This window comes from Rhipicephalus microplus, chromosome 2 (assembly GCF_043290135.1).
Source record: "Rhipicephalus microplus isolate Deutch F79 chromosome 2, USDA_Rmic, whole genome shotgun sequence".
Classification (NCBI taxonomy): Eukaryota; Metazoa; Arthropoda; class Arachnida; order Ixodida; family Ixodidae; genus Rhipicephalus; species Rhipicephalus microplus.
Window position 1 is genome coordinate 112,299,365 of NC_134701.1, and position 22,339 is coordinate 112,321,703.

The 22,339-nt window shown below is 43.9% G+C and overlaps 1 long non-coding RNA gene across 1 annotated transcript in view; it reads left to right on the plus strand.

Moving 5' to 3' along the window:
• The window catches only part of LOC119169427 (uncharacterized), a 43,567-nt gene extending 21,689 nt beyond the window's left edge, over positions 1-21,878 (plus strand). The window contains exons 3-4 of the long non-coding RNA XR_005109602.2: positions 3,759-3,870; positions 21,686-21,878. This is a non-coding gene — a long non-coding RNA (uncharacterized LOC119169427). The remainder of the gene's footprint in view (positions 1-3,758; positions 3,871-21,685) is intronic.
• The last annotated feature ends 461 nt before the right edge of the window (positions 21,879-22,339 follow it).

Here is a 22,339-nt window from a genome sequence, read left to right on the forward strand (position 1 = left end):
CACGTCTGTTATCATAAAGCGTTGTCACTACTACAAGACAGTGTTTTGAGGCTACGTTATAGTTCGTAATCATTGCTTGGTCATTAATTCCAAAAAAATAAAGCTACTTTTCTTTAAAAACCCATTGAAAAGAGCCAATACACCCTAATTTCTTTTTGTCTGTGATTACGCTTTCTGTGTGCACTTTCATTGAATTTGTTCATTCTATAATACATCTCAGTGTAATTCTCAATAGCCACGTGTTTTAAATTGATGATACGGCTTACATTTATGGCAGACCACGCAAATCTCATGCTTACTTTCAAATACTAACCCGATTGCACCCACCAATATAAAGTGATCGTTTTGCTCGCTCTTGCGTACAGTGTCCAGTATTACGGAATCACATTATTTGCTCTTTGTTTCTCGCGATGGCAGTGTCGGGTTGATAATAATTTTAAAAACATTTTGAAACTCATTGTTTACAATTGTACACAAATACATAACTCAAATATCTTTTCTGTATTCGCCCGCCGTCTGTCAAAGCGCCATCCATTCAAACTGTGGTATTACGACAGTTCTGAAACTCTGTGTTAAAAAAACTGCTTTGCTCCTGTATATTAAGAAATTCGGCAAAGCCCACGTACCCAGAAACCACGTTATGTGAAGCACGCGGAGGGAGGACGACCGCGTTAAAATCTTTGATTGAGTGACATTTCATCAAATGACACTAAATATTTGTAGAAATATCAAATTTTGCACGCACAGACATATGTTGAAACGTTTCACATGTTTACATTACCAGTTCTTTGTACTTGCGCAACGATGCTAAATAGAAATTGGGTATTAGCAACAACAGAAGCAGATGTGAAGCACTGATGCTCACAAGGATGCTGGCCCTGGAAACTGCTACGTAAATCAACTTCTGCGCATGACAACTAACCAAAATTGACGTTAAGTCGACGTTACTGCTGTATCAAAGTAGTACATATGTTGTGTTAATATAATTGGCTAGGCAGAACTGCAACCACTATACATGTTTCACGAAGATTAGCGTCTATTTGAAAAGTAGTTCCAAGACCTTGCTTAACTCTCTGGTAAAATGCCTCATTGCCCCGCAGAATGCTTGGGTTCGATTCCAGCTGGGACCCTGACATTTATTCTTTGCGTTCAATGGGTCGACACTACCAATGTCGGGTATTCCTTAACCTCCCGCGTTAGATAGGAAGGAAAGAAGGAAGTACTTGGAAGCTGTGGCACACACCCACGCTGGAGGATTGGCCGAGAACCGGGTAGTTTTGACGAAATTGCCCATGCGGGATCTCGTCCTTCCTGGGTAGATATTAAGTGTCAATCATAGTGGCACATACCCGCCCGAGGGTATGTGCCACTATCTGGCGGGAATAGTGTGACGACGTACGTGACGGGGTTGTGACCATATTAATGTCTCGGCAAGCACGTCATATTCGTCAAATCATCTTAGACTCCCGTGTTAATTTGTGTTCACACCAAGTTAAAGAGGAGGGCACCCTAACGTAAGCGGCTAGATAGATAGATAGATAGATAGATAGATAGATAGATAGATAGATAGATAGATAGATAGATAGATAGATAGATAGATAGATAGATAGATACGCTCGAAGTCACCGAAGTTCGCTAAGAAATACTTCGCATTTAAAAAACATCCCGCTTTTCTGTACAAACTGTCAAAACACGATATGGCAAAGGTATTGAAAGTTTTATGTTTTTTCTGCTTTTAGTGAGTTCCCCGACAATGTTTTTTTCTGTAACGACAAAACGCCACTTACGAAATGTTCTAGAAGTACTTTTCGCTGCGCAATTTATTGTATGACTATTAATATATCTTTTGTTATGCCGGGTATAATCTGTTAAAAGTTGCTCAATCTTTATCTCAACGTTCTACTGCTTATATAGTTTTGTTTCCGCTAGTTTTAATTTTGTATATTATTGTTTTTATATTCTAGAATTTGTTCTCTAGAATTTGTTTGTATACTACAATTTGTTTGAAGTACTTATGAGTCATCACTGAGGTTTCTAGATGGTGGGCTGAAACTCGCACTTGCTGTTTCTTATAAATTATTTCAAGTACTGGTAAACCATCACGTAGGTAAACAGCCGGTAAGGCAACCCCCGTCATACCTGCTCTCTACAATAAAGATCCCGTTAGTGCTCTGCATTTTATTGGCTCCGCCGCGGTGGTCTAGTGGCTAAGGTACTCGGCTGCTGACCCGCAGGGCGCGGGTTCGAATCCCGGCTGCGGCGGCTGCATTTCCGATGGAGGCGGAAATGTCGTAGGCCCGTGTGCTCAGATTTGGGTGCACGTTAAAGAACCCCAGGTGGTCTAAATTTCCGGAGCCCTCCACTACGGCGTCTCTCATAATCATATAGTGGTTTTGGGACGTTAAACCCCACATATCAATCAATTGAATGTTATTGGGTTTAATGTGAATGGTTTGTAGACAGCCGCATTCGACACGATGAGCGGAACACTAAAATGACAGTGTCTCTTATAAAAGAACCCTTGCATTTTCCGACTAGACCGTTTATGCTTCTCTAGTGCGATGAATGTGCTTCTTGCCATATGGCAGCGGTATCTGACACGCGATAACGCCGTGGCGATAGCAACTCTTCGAGTTGTGCTTCACACTATAGTTTCCACTTTCACCACTGAATATTTTGTTTTTGTCGAATTTCTGGCGTCCCTTCGGACACATTCCGGCGAGCGTATGTGGTGACAAGTATATGAGATCTACAACATGCCATCTAGCAGCGTGTGTTCTTTTTTTCTAAAGACCTGTGAGAATGCGGCATTTTACGTATTCTTCAGGACAGCTACTGCTGTTTTACTGGTTTGATATTTTATTCCGCATCAACCCTTTCGTTATGAAAAATACACAGAGTTTTTTTATCACTTAAAACAGTGACGGATATGCTGGCCTGTCCTACGTTGTCTTGACTGAGCTAGAATTTATGTGAATAACGATGTGCGAAGGAACAGTGCTTTGGCCTTCACCAAAACAGCACAGATCAAGCTGACGTGTGCCCGCACGCTTGTTTGACAGATAGAAGCCGGAACGTGAACCAATAATGCCGCCAAAATACGATGTTTATGCAGTGCAGACCTCACAAGACGATTGCCTGCACAACGCCCCGGCTAAACCACTCAGAGCGTATCAACACTCGGTTGGTTACATCGACGTAGCTCATAACTCATATTCATCTTGTTATACGAGCTGAAAGTGTAATATAGTGGATAAGGCGCTGAATTGCTCACTGGTGGTTCGTGGGATCGAATGTCGGCCAGACACTTTGATTTTCGATGAATGTGTTATTTCCAGAGGCCCTCGTGCTTTAATGTTAGTACATGCTAAACGAACCCAGGTTGTAAAATTTTTTGGAGCCCTCCAACACAGCGTCCCGGGCACCTGAAAAAGTTAGAGTGCATAAAAGTCGCGTGCTTTGTAAGTAAACAGCTTGTACCCGTCATGCAGTACAACACGAATATGGGAAGTGTAGTTATGAGATAGGAAGCACGCGCAATGTTAATATTCAATTGCATCATTGATATTTTCTCTTCTCAGTGTGCAGAATGGGCCACTACCCATCTAATCATTTTATGCAGCGCGTTGTGCGTGTTGTGCCATTATTGAGGCGCCGTTCTCTTGGCACACATTGCTTCTTTCAGGTGTTTTTTTTCAGTACCAATATTCTCTATTTAGTATCATGGGTTACTTAATAGTCTTTGTTTCCTTCTCCAGGGATGTGCACTGAGGGACCGCTGCCTATTCCGCCAAATCAAGTTACTCGGCTACGATGCCCATGTGCAAACGTTACATGTCATGACTACATGAGGCGAGTCACAATTACCTGGTAAGCCATAAGTTTCAAATACTGTTTTGTAATGAAGCTGTCGAAACTAAGTGAATGGTTCGTGTTCTAGCTAGAAAAAAAGATTATAATTCTGGGTGAACATGCCTGATCTAAATATATTTCTCAAGCTCCAATGTGGCATGATTGATCATGCTGCTAACTTTTACGCAATACGCATACACATGTTTTTTGAACAGGACAATTGTGTTGCTGACGCTAAGACTACTGGGAAGTAATTCGACCCTTCACTCTAAGCCGAAAAAGACTAAAGTGGGGTATGCCATTGGTCCTTTAGGGGTCTAAATGCGCTGCCACAGATTTTGAACCAATTTTGGACTAACTGCGGGAGTAACTGCAAGGGCTCAACTGTTACTCCAAGCACTTACTCCACTTGGTTTAAATGTTGGCCCCAGTAGAATGCTCCGGCGGGACTAACAGTTGAACCGTCTGGACCAATGGCAAAAAAAATGGCGACACTGCGTTTGTGCAGTATAGTTTATGTTTATTCCAATTTAATCAGCACTGAAGATCATAGTATGTTATTCATGCAACACAAACCCACACACACACATACATACGCACTATTACTTCAAAGTAAAACACCGCAAACACTGACTGCCCGCGCTGTACTACAGAGAACAGACTCTCGGGTATATATAGCACAGTATTTTGACCTCCCATCTAGTGCCAGTGGGCGACTTTCACTCGGCTTAAGAAAACAATAAATATTGACACCGTAACGCGAAAATTTACATGGGCTTATTCGTAGCACCGATGCGCATCGATCTTTTAATATGGATCCATCTAATCTTCAACATGCCTCCAGCCCGAGAATACGAATTATCAGCTGGCATTCGATCATGTCGGCCGAACCAGCGTTCGCAGTGCTGGCGCACGAGTCCGCAAACACAAACATAGCAGCGGCGCTTGTGCGGGAAAGCCGGCGAAGCAGCCGCAGGCGCCCGCCCCGCCGATGCCATACCGTGTCGGCTTGCCGACGGCGTCGCTAGGCTTACGACGAGTACGGCTAAACGACCGCCGGCGATCGCAACATGCGGCTCGCGTGAAATTTTCGTCGTCGCTATTTTATAGTCACAAATGAACAATAGGTAAGTGCCTCATGTTCGCTGTGTCTTACGGAGTGATGTAGATATCTGTATACTTACAGCGACGAGACCGTTCGCAGGCACGGTTCTTTCATCGTGCTGGTAAGGCACAACCTGTGTACCACTGGCCGCACGATTAGTCGTATCCGCGATCGCTTACACGTTGGATTTTTGATAACGATTGTCGCATGGATAAAAAGACATAAGCTTGCCTGAGCTACTATTTTTGTGAACTTGTACGCGACGTTTCCTTCGCTTGTGCCGGCAATGCACTCACACCGGCAGCCCGCTTGATACCGATGACGTACGAAGCCTACTTTTCCTATATATCGCTTTGAACTTGTGGTCACTGTGTGGGTACACGACTGCTGATGAACAGCTTACCTTTATTAGCATTGTCAGTGTTCACCATAGTTCGAACATATTCAGCACATTAAAACGAGTTCTCGGCATTGCCCGTGTTTGCGGAGACTTTCACTTGGCTTCGGCTCGCCCGTGCCGGCATGGTGGAAACGCGAGGGCACTTGCTGTGTGCACTGACGGAGTGTTGTACTACTTTCCTCTAATAACATCTTCTATTTGTTTCATAGTGCTTCACTTTCACAGTGGCGTATAGCTTATTTAACTTGTTTTTATGATCGCCGACCACGCCGAGCATTGCAGTGCAGCATCGACAGGAGGCGATCGCGGCGCAGTTGCCCTCCCCGTTGGTCCCTTCATTGCCGGGCGTTTGCGCAAGACACGCATTGTCACACATTTAGTCCCTGTTGGACGAACCGTTCGTCTATTGGTTTAACGACTGCAGTTAGTCCAACTTAGCCGAATTTCGGCTTAGAGTGTTCAGTATTTTCACCATAGGGTGCTACAGTTTCATCAATTCTCTACTAAAACATCGCATTCATAAATAATCAATATCTCATATAGCATTTATTTATCAATTCTAAAATGCAAGAGTGACCACAGCAAATAGATAATGTCACCAGAACTGCCACCCGAAAAGAAAAACAGCCAAATAATATGAAAGCGTCTTTAATCTCAAGATATCAGATAGGGTGTAACGTGGAAGTCAAGTGTTCTCTCACAGAAGCAGTTGAAGGTTTCTTTTGCGCGTACGTTGAAGTACGAGCGCTAGCACAATGCCTATTGGTTTTGTCAGCTACAGGCACCGTTTGAACAGAATTCACTGATGTTGGCGCCTGTTTACACATCTCAGACCCGACGAATAACGTCTATGATCATAAATAAAAGTTCGTGGTACACTGTAAGCATGTTTTAGCATTTTAGGGAGTTTTTTTATCATGTTTCAGCGTATATCTCAAAGGTAATAAATGAAACGCCTTTTAAAATTAGGTTTTTACTAACACCTTTGTTTGCGGTGTTTTTGTAGGGTCTCTGGGGTGTTTTGTTTTCCTCGTTTGAACAGCATGCTGAAGTAAGAGCCGTCCACTTCAAATCTTTCTAGTGGTCAGCCTGCTTTATTAAATCTATTTATGAACAAATATTGCTCCTATTTGATCTAGAATGAAGTAATGAAGCTTTGCTATCTGTTAATTGCCGATAAAATAGCTTAGTTTTCAGATACACGGCCGATTTGTGGTGGCTCAAGGCTTAACATGGTTTGCTTACGAAGTAAATGGGGTTAAACGATTTAACTTAGAAGCTAACGTCGGTGTTTATTTAACTTGAATTGGGGGCTTAATGGGAGTGAAGTGGAAGTTCTTCTGCTTCTCTTGAGAGCCTTAAAAATACCCTTTTAGACGCGGCCAAGAAAACAAAGTATTTAAGGCACAAAATAATTGTTTCAAAAACATTTCTTGCAATTGTCTATCGCAGTGACATATTAGAAGATGGACATTCACGAATTCACAAACAAACATGACACTTGTACACAAGTGTGCATGACCAAAGATGAACTTCGGACCACATGCACTCAAAGCAAACACGATATCCATTGCACCAGAGCACCACCACTAGCTTGCCTGGTTTATCACGGGCATTTGTGTGTACAAAGCGGCTACTAACACGTCGGCGACACTTCAATTTTTTGTTCTCGTAGCAGCGGCTTGTGTCAGCGCTTGTACAAGGCCACTGCTTAAACTGAAGGGTGTCACGCCGGCCATGATGAACACCTTCGGCTGCGAACTATTCAGCTCGTCGTGTCGTGCCGCTAGACAAATGGTAAACGTGGGCCCACTTGAGCACTTCTCCTTACATCGACAGTGCTTCATTCGCATCGAATTCGTAAATACCAGCGTGACAAAACATATCTTCAAATGGCCGAACATAAGTGCATTCCATGGGCGTATGCTCTAGAGATATTTTCAGTATTTCCACCTTGACTTGCACGTGTCCCATGGATGCGGCATGTTCTCAGCTTTTTGAGACCGCCCGTATATCTATTGTAAGTACATGTCTGAGACTGCCGCTACACAAAAACCTCAGAGACGAGGACGAAACACTGAGAAATTATCTTTACCATTTCAAGACTCTGCCGCGAGTGACTATGAGCGGCCAGCACGAGCGTGCCAAGTTCCATCGTTCTTCTCTGCCACCGGCGCGTTCACCACCACCGCCGTTTCCCATAGCATATAGAAAACAAAAATAAAAGTTACACGCGAAGATGCCCATGAGCATGCACAGGATTCTTATTCAGATTGAGGAGGAAGGGGTGAAGGTTTGTCGCAGCACTCACCCTCCCTATTAAGTCAGTGTACGGAGTGGAGTTCGCCCCCCTTTCCCCTGGCGATACAAGGACACTAACGCGCCTACACCAATTGTCTTTACTGCGCACGCACTGTCACGAGCCAAACGCAGGGGCAGCAGCGCCTGCCTTCTGAGCAGCTGAACCACCATCTGTATCCTAAATTAGCACTTATTTGGAACTCGTATTTAAGCGCGGCACACAGTCGATCTCTAACTTAAACTAAACATTTAGTTGATTTGGCGCTCGTTGACTTTCCACAATCTTACTAATCAACCTTTGTCGTTAAATATTACGCAAATGCATTAAAGAAAATGTCTAAAGCATGCCTGAATGTCAAGCACAACCACCACAAATTAGCAGTTTACAGGTCTCCCGCTAAATAAGGAAGCTGATTTACAAGCATTTCGCCCTCATGAACGGCTATGTGTATTTGGCACTCCTGTTACACAAATGATGCAGCGCGAATCAAAAACAAATGCTGAGTTACAGTCTTCCACTAAAAACAGCTGTTCCTCAATAAAAAATTGTTTTTAATTGCAAGCATATCATGCGCACAGAAGACGACAGCTTTGCTTTTTAGCCATTCAGAATTTTGTAGACCTAACACAGAAACCCCGAGGATTGTAGCAAACATACACAAAACTAGAAAAACCAAATCAATGTAGCATTGTGTCGTCGCCTGCATATTACGTTAAACTTTATTTATGCAACAGGCAACTTCAATTATGGTACAATTGATGAAGCACCACTAATGTATGCAAGAACAAAGTGAAAACTTACTGCTTGTTTGTCCGTCACCTATTTAACTCCAACAAATTTTCTCAAGAGTAAAACATCTACTCCAATCGCTTGGTAATAAAAGCACAAGCCATAACATTTACCCAGCAGTATTTCAGCTACTTCTAATGCATACCTCAAATGATTAAAGATACAGTGTTCGAAATATTTTATTGAAACCATAATGGCATCAGTTGTTATGTCAGTGTAAGCATATGCATATTTACAAAGTTGCAAACTATACCTTATACAAAACACTAGGAACATACACAGCACGACCCAAACACCATGCATTATTCACCGTAGTATAGCAATATGAAACTAGAGCAAAAAAGGTTATCATAACACACACTAACAGGTGCACTTCAGAATGCAAAATCCAATGAATATAAGCACAATCCAATGAAATAGAAAGTACAAGAAACTTGGCGTCAGTCTACACATGAAGTGACCAAATTAGTACAATAACTCTAACATTACTTTTACGAAATATGCGACCGCTCACATGGGCACGTTGCAGTTTTTTTATTGCATTAGTTTGAGCTATGGCATCAAACGTTGCGCGATATGATCATAAGTTCAGTTTTTTTGCTTAGAAGTCGAAATATTATCAGTTCAGTTCATTGTACATTCACCTACCTGAATTTGTAAAGTGTTCCGTCTCGCCAGAAAAATAACAACATAGCATTCATATATGGCTTTACATGTTTACTCACGCATATCTGAAAAGTAATGTAATTTTCTGGAATTACCTATGCTCTCAAACTTGTCGAAATTATCACACAGCTGAAATACACCGATGCTTTATTCATAGATAATTAGTACCGATATGTTTACAATATTTCCAAGCTAGCCAGTGCCATCTGCAACCTAAGAAGTTCTTCCTATTTTCTTTCACATTTCATGACTTATGCATGATTTTCACACTAAAATTAATCCAGGTACCTGGGCTGCATAGTCAACTTGAAGTTAAGTAGTCACAAGCTTACAATTTAAACTTCTTATATATATCAGATAGTGGTTAGCATATTGTGTCCTAGAGCTTGGTGTGCCATGAGGTGAAAACTATTTTGACTACAAATGAATACAGACTGTAAAGGAGTTAGGAGTTCAGTCTAAGGATAAACATGTGCGATGACAAACCATAGAAATAGAATTGAAGAGAACAGGGAGACGCAGTACTATAAGCTGTAGTTTACCGCAAGTATGGTTATTTTATTCACGTTCCTATATTTATTCAGGGACTGCATATTACTTCCATCCAGTAATTTTTTTGTACTATGTGTGTGTACCTTTTTGTGGTTGGCATTACACTTTTCTTTCTAGTAGCGCATCGTCCTGTGCATTTCATTCTCGTTTTATTAAGATATGGGCCTTTTTTACCGCTCTTTCTTTAACTCTTATTACTAATAAACTCACTCAACTGTCTATTTTAGGAATAAGTTTGCTGTAAAAAGCCAGTTCCAACCAGTGTCGTTTCTAACAGTGTAATATTTTCAAATGGGCACACAATTGCACATGTTCCGTGCAGTAACACATATAACACTCTGCGTGTAGAACAAAGCACAGTGAAAGTATTATCATAAATGTCGTAAGATGAAGAAATGTTCAAGTTAGTGTACAGTGAGGCACAGAGGAGTCTTCCCACAATGCACTCTCTTGTACAAAAACAGGTGGCTGAGCGACTCCTGCTGCTTTGCCATGTCTTCCTGAAAGGGATACAAAAAAGTCCATTAAGCTTTTTTATGCATAAAACAAATGTCTTACCACTGGCGCACACTTGACAGTCTCACTGCACACTTTCCAACAAAACGTGAAACAGGTGCAAATTTGAGATGCCCTTAAGTAGTTCCTTGTAAACATTTCACTTTAAGCTACAAAGGGTAAAGAACACTTGATGGTGAAGAAATTCAAAACAACATCACAAGTGAACTCTTGTCCTGTGCACTACTACTCCGTCGGTTTTTTTTTATCTCAATATATTTAGCAGTGGGGTGCAAAAAAATGTTAGTAAGATTAGGATTCACTTTGTTATTGAACCCATTCTCGATGAAGAAAAGTTCCTTGAGGCTCTTGTGCTTAGCCAACAAATGGCCCTTGCGCCAAAAAACACCATATATCATCATCATCATCATGAGCTTCAGGTGGTCAAAATTTATGTACTTTTCCACTGCAGTGTTGCTGATTATCACATGATGGTTTTTGAACGTTAAAGACCACCAATTACATTTCTTTGAAATGAAACACGTTCAATACAAGCTTATTGGACAACCCTAGCTGTTCTGTTTAGGTTTCAGAATGGAAAACTTGTTATTGATTTATGGATGAAAAGCACAGGTGTAACAACGACAAAAACAGAGCGAGCCACAATATCAGCAGTTTCTACCTTGCTGAAAATTCGGTAAATAGTCAGAATAGTCTGCACTGATCACAAGCACTACGGCGACGCAATGTAAAACAAAATAGCCAGAAGGAAAAATGAAAGTGACCCAATAACAAGGTTCAACAGATTAAACTGTTAATAATGTAATTAAATTAGCCATGCATAAGCGACACCTCTCCTAAATTCTATAAATATTCACATCTAATCGTGGCTACTTCCAGTGCTGATATGTGACGCATGAAGTGACAATACCTTAAACTGCATGTGCTTCCTCGAAAACGCAATGTTAATAATGACATGTCTGTGACGGCATATGGCTATTATTAGGTCTCGTTAACGTATTTTATCTTTCAAGGTAAATCAATACAATCGCATGATGCTGCTCTACCTTGATATGCAATGCAATTTTTTTCTCTACAATCCAGTACAAGTGAACAATCCAAAATTGCTATTGTAAAGTCTTCTTGCTAGCTCATATTTTGGACATAAGAAATGGAATACAAAAATTTGGTCCTAATGCACTTTCATCACAAGGCAGCGCAATAACAGTGGTTGTTTGTTTGTTTGCTTGTGCTTAGGTGTATACTGCCTGAAAGCACTGTTTCAATAATGCTTTATCTTAACGAAGAAATTATGTTGCACGAACATTCCTTTTTTTTTTAGGGTGCATTCGCTAGAATTGGCTGGTGTTGCAAAGCTTCGGGATATTCACAGGAGTTCCAAAACACGCTCCACCCCTCGTTATTTGAGCTTACTAACTTTTTTTCTTTTTATTGCTATTTTCACGCAACGCAAAATTCAAAACGCTTCCTACTGGTGCTCATGCGGCGATAATATGTGCGAACAGAGTAAACATGAGTATTACTATATACTATTTGTGTGCCTGATAGTGCCGCGAACGCGGCGCACTCATAAGCTGCTTGGTGATACACAGCGGCAGCTGGCATGCTTGCTTGAGTCACAGGGCTAATGCCCCGCCATCGCACTTGCATAGCGGCGTGTTGCAGTGTTGTCAAACCATGCATTTCTCATCCAGCAACAATACCACAGTAAGGCTCCCTCAAAAAAGACACGCACACAACGCTGCGACACATAGCCGTGCAGCTCAAATGCGTCACTTAGAAGGCAAAGGTTATCCCGTCACAGCTTTGTTTCACTATCGCTCACGCACGTCGCTGGGGTAGTCTTATATTCTCCACTGGCATATCGAAACTTGAACGGCTCTTTTTTTGCGTGTTCTTTTTTTATCTGCGTGTGGGCGGCACTGGGCGAGTGCGTCGGTTCCCTCTCGCGAGGTGCCGTCACTGTTTAGAGATCGAAGAAGAGATCGTTCGAAGGGCATATTCTCTCGTTTCGTAGTGGCCGTATGAGAAGAGCAGCGTTATTCGCTCCATTTGTTTCTTCTTATAGACGATACTCTTTCTTGGGGACCTTGGACAAAAAAATTTTGGTGATTCTGTCTGTACAATTGTCTGTTTGTCCGCTCTAGCGATACCTCAAACGGCACTAAAACGGCCAACCCCATCCGCAGCGCCCAGCAATATTGCTCAAGGTTTAGCGCTCTGAGTTGTGCGATTGTCAATGAAAAAGCAATTATTGCGCATATCTGAGGCGCCACAACAACGCTTCGATGTTTTGTATGTCTGCCTTTATACTAGAAGAGATACACACAACTAACTCTAAGGAATGTAGCGTTTATTCGTGCTGCGCGGACAGTGCAACACCATGCTCAAAAAATTGGCAGCATATCCACGGAGTGAATGATGAAGAGTGAGGCGAAGCATTCGTCCGTTCATTCGCTCTTGCTTCCTTCCGTCTGTGCGATCGTCCAAGCGTCCATCCGCCCATCTGTGCGTGCGTCCGTTCCTGCGTTCGTCCATGCATCCGCCCCTGCGTCCGTTCATGCGTCCATTCATGCATCTGTCTGTGTGTCCGTTCGTCCATCTATTCAACACTCCAAGTACCACCATCTCGCATCTTTTCATCATATATTCCCCATATAGAAACACCGCCATCCAGCGGACATTCCAAGTACTAAACGAGATGTAGCACACGCACACTTTCTTACAGCTTGCGCTTCGGGTCTACTTCCCACCTTTAACCACCTCGAGTTCGTGGTATATGCTAGTTCACTGTATTCATGGCACTGCGGTCCAACACTCGCTAAACCTTTCTAAAACCAAGGAGGATACGCCCAGCAAGTATAACGTAGCAACCTTTTCCTGTCTGATAGGGCTCAATGTACATGCCAGTGGCTGCTAATGTGAAATGAAAGACAGGAGGATTCAGCTTTTAATTTCCTACGGCTTGCGCTTCGTATCTGCTTCCCCCCTTTAACCACCTCGAATTCATTCATGGTATATACCAGTTCATTGTATTCATGGCCCTGCGGCTCAACGCTCGCTAAACCTTTCTAAAACTAAGGTGGTTACACCCAGCGAGTATAATGTAGCAACCCTTTCTTGTCTGATAGGGCTCAATGTACATGCCAGTGGCTGCTAATGGGGATCGCAGCGTGCGCGTTGACTGAAAGCCGAATGCTCCTGTCTCTCATTCCCCATTCGCAGCCATTGGCATGTACATTGAGCACTATTTTTTATTGTTAAACAACGCACAGAAGTAATCTCTCACCAGCACCACCTTGGAGGTCAAAATGTTTTCAGGTCAAAGCGTAAGACTGGTTAAATACTACGACGGGACGCGGGACAAACGGGTGCCGCTATAAAAAGCTTCGCCCCTAAAAAGGAGTTGCCAACGCTTTGCTACGGCGTCACGGTAGTGGCACCTGCCCGTCGCTTTGCGTTCCACACCTTATCACCTCCAAGACTGGCGTGCATCTTTCTCCGCGGGCTGCACGCCATCGTTTTCGAAGATAACTGGCAGATGGTACTTGTATCTAACGTGCCTAGATGTGCTCGTTCACCTCCGCTACGCGCTCGAGGCACTCTAACGCAGTGCCTGCAGAATACCATTTCTCTAGTTTCTAGCGCAGAACATCAAATAAACGTTTTGTTCACTCTCACGAGACGCAAGACAATCGTCTTTAGAGGACATCTGTGGTGTAACATGCAGATTTGGAACCATTTTTTTCCTCTGGGTCTTCTCAACACCTGGTTTTATTTCTTGCGTTGATGCACACCGCGCCTTTCGATACTTTATCCAGAAGGGTAAACTGAGTGTGCATGCTATACCATTCGGCCACATCGAAGGTCTGCAGGCTCTTCCTTTAAAATTATATATATTTGAAGGTAAGACAACATAAGCAAAGTTATTCTGTGGTCGCAGTGCTGATTGAACGCGAGCCCAACTGTCTGAAGTGTGCCCTCTGCAACATTCCCTACAACGGATATCATTCGACAATACGAAAAAATAAATAATCTATTAGTGCGTTTGAACTGGTTCAAGCATTCTGGTAAATTTGTGCTTTTGTGTGACAAGGCACTTCTTCCCCGTGCAGAGCAGATTGCCTGCCGGCCAGCACTGAAAACAAATTGCAGAGGGCTCCAGAAAAGAAAAAAGAAATCATGCGAGAAGAGGTGAAGTGGGAGTATTTTGGTGGTCTAGTTCGTGATGAATGACGTCAGATTGTGAATTTACCGCCTTTCTCCCCTCATTTATTAATCCTATTAGCTAAGGAAGTATAATTGAGGTCGCAGTTCCATAATACACTTTTTTTCACACCCTAAGGGTGTATAAGTGTGAATGCATGTAACATCACGCCCTTAAAACACCCAACCCGGCTAGCTTGTGTTTACAGTGTAGCTGTGGTCCACAGTAAACGTAGACCTAGATACAGTCTATCGTAAATGCCAAGAAAAGATGGCCTCAGCTTGCAAACAACATATTCTAGAACTTGATAATTAATTTTTCAAAGCGTCCCCATTTAAGGAGACAATACAAAAGATATGTGGTCCCCATAATTAGCATGACCAACGCCTCTGCTCATGCATGACTCACGCAGTATTTCAGGAACACGGAAGAGGTAGTTCATAGCCTGTACTGTGAACGCGCGAAAGCGTTCCGTTTCGCATTGACGTCTCCCTCGCATCATCAAAGAACCAAGACATGGCAATCACCCATCGACGCTCACATTTGGACACCATCCCTCTCCTCTCTTTATTGCAGCCAGTTTGTTACATTGCACCTCGTCACAAGAAGCAGCAAGTGGCGGGGAAACACCATAACATTTCGAAGCTACCGTACGTTGACGAGGAAGCGTCATATGATGACGCAAAAGCCAAATTATGTAACTGCCGCTTTGCTGAATCGAATCCCCGCACACGCTGCATTTCACTGGCAATTTAGTTGTCTAGCAATACCGTCTCGTACCTCACCTCCTTTCAGAATAACACTGCCTTCCACTAAAAGAAAGTCGGAGCAGCATCCGAAGCAGCGCATAGGTAGTCTTCGAGGAGCAGTCATATGAACTTTACTAATGTTCCGTTTTTCCGCTTCAATGCGTAGTTGTCAACCCTGTAGGAACGGTTTGGTACGAACAGAGGGACAAAATAACGTGTTTAATATCGATTAGCCAGAACTGTATTGAACCCAATAACACCGGTGCGAAGCCAGCCGATTTTCAGTGCTGCGAAGCGATCACCTCCCGTGGTCCCACCCCATCTGATCACGTGGCCAGACGAAAGTGTGATGAAATTGCGAGGTTAAAATTCTTCTGCTCGGCGCGCACATGTATAGACATGTCCTCTCCAAACCCATTGTCGTTGCCACCGTCATCAGTGTTCATTAGCGAAGATAACAACACTGAGGAATATGGAGTCATGGCATCTCCTGCTGTGGCGAATCATTTCCGGCTTGATCCTCTTCTGACTAGTGATTCTGAAATCGCCGCCGGACGAAGCAGTGACGAGGCAGTGGAGATTCCTTTTGACCTTGCTCGCTGGTAAGGCATATGAGCGCTGCGTGCGTGTTACTTGTTCGCGACGACCGTAGTTTCATATAAGCAAATTGGCGCTCATGAATTCACGAGAATTACGAACTGGCACCGCTAAAACGCAGTATTCACACGAACGCGCTGCAGGAAGCAAGCGATACAAAGCAAGTAAAGTCATTGTCAGACAGCCAGGCGTCGCCACCAGACGGTAATACATATAGACACCGCGATGACATCACACAAAAAAATGTCACCAAGCCCGCGAGGCGGCTGAGGGGCTTGGCATCTCAGTCCCCACGTGGGAGCTGCCCGCAACACAGTGATCTGTGTTTTGGAGGACCAAATAAAAGTTTATTCAATCCAATCCAATCACTGCTCTCTTATTGTCACTAGCAACATTATGTGCGGCCTAGGAGCATGCTGAACTCGTCAAAATGCTGTCGACGTCTCATGGCCACTAACGTACTGATGAGCCTCGGACGCTCGAAATAGAATAACTTCTACGTAACTAACGCGATTCATACTTCGATAAAAAGCTCATGCGCACCAAGCAATCGAATGAACGCCACATCTAGAATTTTGAAATTTGGTGTCACTGCTGCTTCAACGCTACGTTCATCAAGGGTACATTGCTCAATGATCAGGCGTCCTTGCAAGTTGATTGATTGATTGATTGATTGATTGATATGTGGTGTTTAACGTCCCAAAACCACCATATGATTATGAAAGACGCCGTAGTGGAGGGCTCCGGAAATTTTGACCTCCTGGGGTTCTTTAACGTGCACCCAAATATGAGCACACGGGCCTACATTTCCGCCTCCATCGGAAATGCAGCCGCCGCAGCCGGGATTCAATCCCGCGACCTGCGGGTCAGCAGCCGAGTACCTTAGCCACTAGACCAACGCAGCGGGGCTCCTGGCAAGTTAAGCACACCATAAATTTACTGTAGCTTTTGTTGCTGTTACTCGTCCCGTACTTTTCGAGCACACCACGCAGGTTCATAGCGACGCCATGCGGCGCACGTGCATTAATCGTGATGCTTCAGAGTCTCAGCACCCGTCACCATTGCGTGATTGCTAGGAGAGTGTAAGAGGCCGCCACAATTAGCCACAACTAGCCACAATCTCTTACAGAGCAACATATCAATGTCCGAACGCGCTACCGTGTGTCAGCGTGTTCTACTTATGACGCAACGCGTTGCTTCATCGCACGTCTGCAGAATCTCATTCGCCGACGTCATCACATGATTACCGAAATGGTGTAAGGGAGAAGGGCTACATCGTCTTACCCATTCCTTTACACAGGCCAGAACACGCTAGTGCGTGAGCGCGTTCTGAGCGTGCTTGAACCAGCTGTTGTGCATGTGCAGTAAGAGTGGCCACGGAGACCTGATTGAGCTCACCCATAAGGTGATTCACATAAAAATTTTACCCAAACCACAACGCGGGCTCTTGTTCGTTGCTTGGGCTCTGGTAGCTCTCAACGGCGTGCCATATCATGGTCGTGTGCTCCGCGATATTATTTCTTCCCTTCACAATCTTCCCGCTCGCCCTATGAACCAAAATCTGTAAAAAGATGACCTTTGCGAGAGGCCGTTTGGGGTCTACCAGGTCTTCAATAAAGGGCTCGAGGAGTCACCGAAATCAATCTAAATGCACAGAACTGGGTTCTCTCCCCCATGTTTGGTTTTTGTTTTCATATTACAATATTTTTGCTCTCTTTGTATCTAAAACACTGAGTACCCTTTAAAGTCTGACGTAACATCAACGTCCGCGCAAATTATAGCCACAGAGCAGTTACATTAATGAAGGTACGGCAACGCACAGTTGAACGCGATGCTAGAGCAACGTATCCGACATTCGCCGAAGTGCTTCCGCCGCAGCCGTCACAGCCCCCTGTCAGACACACCACGACCATGACAAAAGCACATCGGGGGTGCGGAAGTTCTGGTACGTCAAGGTGAATTGGTGTTTGTCTTAACTATCTTGTTCAATATAGTCAGTGGATCCGTAATAAACATAATGTCGCCAACTTCTGCTGTAGCTGGCTGACGCGATCTCAAGGTTTAATCGAAAGCCTCCGGGGCTCTCAGACTACTGAAACACTCCCCGTCGGCGTGACTTAGTGTCATGAAGGTGGTGTCCCCGTGCCACCCGAAACAAATTTCTCGCTACGCACCTGCCACGGAGCATTCTTTCACTATAACGCATCCAGACGGCAACACCATCCCATCAACCAAGAGTAAAGTGTTATTAAAAGTCCGGAAAGTGTCGTTAAAAAGCGAGTCAGCTGTTGAGAGACCGCAACTTGTTGGACTTCAATAACGATTGGTTAATGCATGCCTCTCTTTGTTCCTTTTCTTTCTCTGCTTTTCCTCTATATTTCCCACTTTTCATTCCCATGACGCATTGCTGTGCTAGCTGTTGGGCTGCATAAATATGCATCCTTTCGTCAATGAGCCACTAAAATTGGCGTAGCACACTAGGTGGACCACCACATGGTCCTGTACAGAGATGTGGGCTCGACTGTCTTCAAGCAAGCTTTCTCTTTTAGTTTTTTATTGAACCTGAGATTGCGTTGATTTGGTGGACGTCATATTCATGGACATCATATTCACCGAACTTAAGGCAAGGGTAGTAGAAACTCCTACAGGTAGCCAAGCGTAGGTGCGTCAAGTGAGAGAGAATAAAAAAACATTTATTGGTAATTACTAAGTCGCTATTGTGGTTGGACCTTCTAGTCTGGAAGACCATTGGCTCTTGCCACCATCCGGGCTAGGTCGACCAGGGCTTGTACAGGCACTGGGTCACAGCTGGACAGGGTCGCCTCCCGCTCGTCTAATGTAGAGTTATGATTGTCCAATATACTGGCATTTTTTGGCACTTCCCGACCATGTGAAATAAAGTTGCCGTCTGGGGACAGAACGTACATTGCGGATTGTATATTGAAGGGTCTATTTTAGACAGTACATAAGGATTTGGAATTGTTGATGATTGTAGACGTCTTCAAGCGACCTTCCATTCCTTATTTAATTCACGGTTAGGTGGGGGTAGAGTGCGTCTACTCAGCCTGATGTGTTGCAGGATGTCAGTGTAAGAAAAGAGGGGCTGGGGATCATCCTGGTCAGAAAGAAGGTGCGCTGTGTATGAAGCAACGAAGTCCCGGCGTAGGAGATTGTGGGCGGAGGCATGAGCACGTTCGTTGTCTATAACTAATGTGTGCCCTGGTACCCGTAGCAGGTGGATTAAACAACGACGTATTTCTTTGGATCCCATATAGCATCACGTAGACTTGTCGAAGAAAATTAATAGTTGACGAATTTTAGCTTGTGTTGCCCAATTTGTGTACAAATTATCATATATCGACTGCGCGAAATGCAATCTACAGACATGATATATTTACAAAGCATTCACTGCCACTACACATGTATCAGAGTATATCCACTGAGTCCAAGATGATGAGTGGGGAAAAGCGTCTATCTGCCCTTCCGCGCTTCCGTTCGTCCGTTCATCCGTATGTGCGACCGTCCGCACGTTCATTCGTCTGTTCGTGCATCCGTTCATGCGTCTATCCATCTGTCCCTGCGTGCATCCGTGCGTCTATTCGTCTGTGTGTCATCCGTACGTCCGTGCCTCCATGGGTCGATCTGTGCATCCGTCCGTCTGTGCGTCTGCCTCTGCGTTCGTCCGTGCGTCCGGCCCGGCGTCGGCTCATCTATGCTTCCGCCGTCCGTTCCACCGTCCATGCGTCCATCAGTGCATCTATCTGTCTATCTGTGCAGCCGTCCGTTCGTGCGTCTGTCCATCCGTATCCCATCGAGTGCACACTTCAAATACGACCATCACGCATTTTTTATTTATATATTCATCATATAGAAGTACCACCTACCAGCGGACATTCCAAGCACTAACAAGAAGTGGCACACCTGCACTATTGGAGCGGCATGTGCGCACTCTCTGCGGCCTGCGCGTTGTGTCGTTGTGTCCTCCCTTTTACCGCTGATAGTTCATGGCACTGTGGCCCGACCCTCGCAAAACCTTCTTAAAACCGAGAAGGTTGTTACGCGCAGCGAGTTAAACGTTGCAACCTTTTCTGCTCAGATAGTGCTGAAAGTGCGTCCTTCTGTTACTGAACGTTTTTTTTAGTAAATTTCAAATTCATGGCAAATTTCATTGGAGAGTATATCACCGATACTTCTTTCTGTAGGTTATTTGATCTCAAACAACAACCTTTATTTATAATAACGTGAACGGGTTTCCTACTCCATTCAAAAGAGTGCGCACGTGCTGCTCTTCTAGTCCAGCCATGTACTTAGCTACGAACTACTACTACTACTACTACTACTACTACTACTAGCACTACTACTACTACTACCTACATCTCGGATGCACCACCCACTGCCTAAGGAGCTTCGCCCCTAAAATGTCAAATACGTGCGGAGCATATAGTTTATAGAGAGCTTCTACTGAACCTGCCAGGGTTGAGCTTGCTTTCATGAACAATCAGAATAAAAACAATTACGATTGTTGCGATGCATTTTGACCCACACCCACTGTGTTTCTCCAGGTTTTTATTTTAGGGCGTATACAGTTGTAGGAATTTCCATAAACAGCTTCTTTAAGGCCCTTTTTGATTTTGAAGGGCTCGGGTATTTTATAGGGGTACTTTTATTGCGCTACGAGCACATCTCATTTAGGCGATCATGAACCTAATAGCATCTGGTGCCTAGAAAAGTTCGTTACGCAAAATTTAGCTTTCAAAGAACTCTTTCAATTTGCACTATGCGAACAAGACTTAGCACTATGCAGACCAGAACAGATGAATTCATTATGCCCGAGAGCTAATCTTCAAATCTTTATATCAATTCAAGAGTTTAGCCATGCTATATTGACAGAAACACAGCTCCCAGCAGAGCTTATTGAACTCCAATTTGATAGAGTCACACTCACTCGAAAGTGGCTTCAGAGGCTCCAATGCGGTACTTTAATATTTATTGTGACCTTCACGTGTGGCAAGCATGAGCTACTGGCGTTTGAGATTGCAGACGTGACCCATTAGCAAACTGAGAGACCACACAAAGGAACAAGCTTTCTTGCCATGTCAGTACAGGAATGCTCACAAGAAACGGCCTAGTATATCTTACTGTTGATCTCACGCCGAAAACCACCAATGACGTGTATGAATGGCACTTTCTGGAAGCTATGCTACTTGGAAGCTCCTCGTGCTTTCTCTCCAGTATAGCACGTCGCAGTGCTGTGGGCCATATGAGAAGCATGCACAATTAGTTTTCATGAACGAAGCCATCAAATTTTACACCCAATACCATCTTTGCAGCCTGAGACCAATGACGCAAAGAAGAAACTCTAAAAAATATTCTGGCAGACGGCACACAGCAGTGCAGAGAGTCAATCCCTCAGCCCTGCGATCCACTACACCAATGTCCAACGCAAAAAGTATTTTGAACCTATATATAGGCCTTAAAATCACAGAAATGCAAGCAACTGGGGAGCCGAGACCCGTCTTCACTGCCTCACTTATCGAGTTTCACCAACCTGCATGTGTATGCTTCCTGCAATACTGTGGAAAAATGCATCGGTAAACTACAGGATGAAGATCTAGTTTGTTCCATGGTCTTAACACTCTGAGTGAATACTTTTCTGAGCTTTCTGTGTTTATGTGAGTTTTCGTTCATTTTAACTTTTATTATGTTTTTTTACATCTGTCTTCTCTCCGTACCCTAATTGCCCAATCATGCACAGGATAGCAAACTTGTTCTATGTAGCGGGTTGATACTTTCATGTTTCTGTTATCTTTGCGTCCGGCTCTCTGTGCAGTTTAGATTCCTTGTGTCCAAAATTGTGGAGCTCGGTGTTTGCTTTCCTATGCTTAAACTCCGGGGATGTGGCGTAAATTATTAGTAAGGCTTCATAGCAATCACTTCTTTGCATTTACAGGCTTGACGCTGCCGATGGGTGCTCCTCCAATCTGGATCACTTTTTAATAAGAGAGCGTTGAAGAGCACTTTTCACAGAAATACTGATGTGGCTACAGCCGTCGTTGGTTGTGAGCCAAAAATCATCACCTTATCGTTGACCACAAAGTTGATAAAGATTCAAATAAAATAATAATAAAAAAATTTCGCCTTGAGTGAGACTAGAACCCAAGCCATCTGCGCGGCAAGCAGGTGTTCTACCACTGTGCTACCGGGTCTTGCAATCAGCTACGGTAAAAGACTGCATGATAATACCGTGTCATAGGAGAATCCTTGTTTACGCATGTGAAGTTGCGTAGGAGAAGGGTAGAATTGTGCCCGGCGTCGAAACATTTGAATTTGTGCATTGAATGTGCGTCTGAAAGGCCAGCTTGTTACAGAATGCTCTGAACTATTTATTCATGATCAGTTGCCAAATCTCCAGCCAAGTTAGCAGCTCAGTAGCTTCCCGTGTTACCCAGTGGACACGTAGTGGACCTTCCGCAAATTCCCCCAAGGAAAAAGTCACAGTTTTGCCAATAGGGCAAAGCATTGAACGCTATATCAACATATTGGAGCCTTTTACGAAGCAAGACTCTTAGCTTGCTTATTGCTCCTAAACCTAATAATTTAGGAA